Source organism: Penaeus monodon, chromosome 19, assembly GCF_015228065.2.
Source record: "Penaeus monodon isolate SGIC_2016 chromosome 19, NSTDA_Pmon_1, whole genome shotgun sequence".
NCBI lineage: Eukaryota > Metazoa > Arthropoda > Malacostraca > Decapoda > Penaeidae > Penaeus > Penaeus monodon.
The window spans coordinates 42,344,001-42,344,413 of record NC_051404.1 but is presented as its reverse complement, the minus strand read 5'-3'; the positions used below and the strand labels follow the sequence as shown (position 1 = coordinate 42,344,413).

General features: G+C 44.8%; 1 protein-coding gene across 1 annotated transcript in view; it reads right to left on the bottom strand.

The window, feature by feature from the left end:
- The window catches only part of LOC119585244 (tyrosine-protein kinase Dnt-like), a gene marked incomplete at its 5' end in the record, with an annotated part of 52,633 nt that overhangs the window by 10,234 nt on the left and 41,986 nt on the right, over window positions 1-413 (bottom strand).

Below are 413 nucleotides of genomic sequence, written 5' to 3'. Positions count from 1 at the left end.
GGCAAATGTGCGTGATGACTGCAGTTGGTTAATTTTTTTTTCTTATACATTACAAATACTGTATAAGTCAGTTTACAATGCAAAACACACATTATCATTTATCCCCCCAAAAACAATATATCACTTAAAACTTTCCATCTCGACATACAAAAAAAAAAACCTCCGTAAACAGTATATACATAAAAATATTCCCAGAGAGCCTAAACTTTTTAAAAGCTCTCCACCTTCCCTGCCTGCTTCCCCCCCTCCCCCCACCCCCGGCTTCCCCCTCTCTGCCTTCCTCCACTTATCCACAAACTTTTGGCCAGACGCTTCAAAATTTTCTCCTCCTTCCACTTTCGCTGCAGAACCGCGCCCGCACGCCACGCATCCGCCCTCGACACGAACACTATGCGTATCGCTTTTCCAGGCCC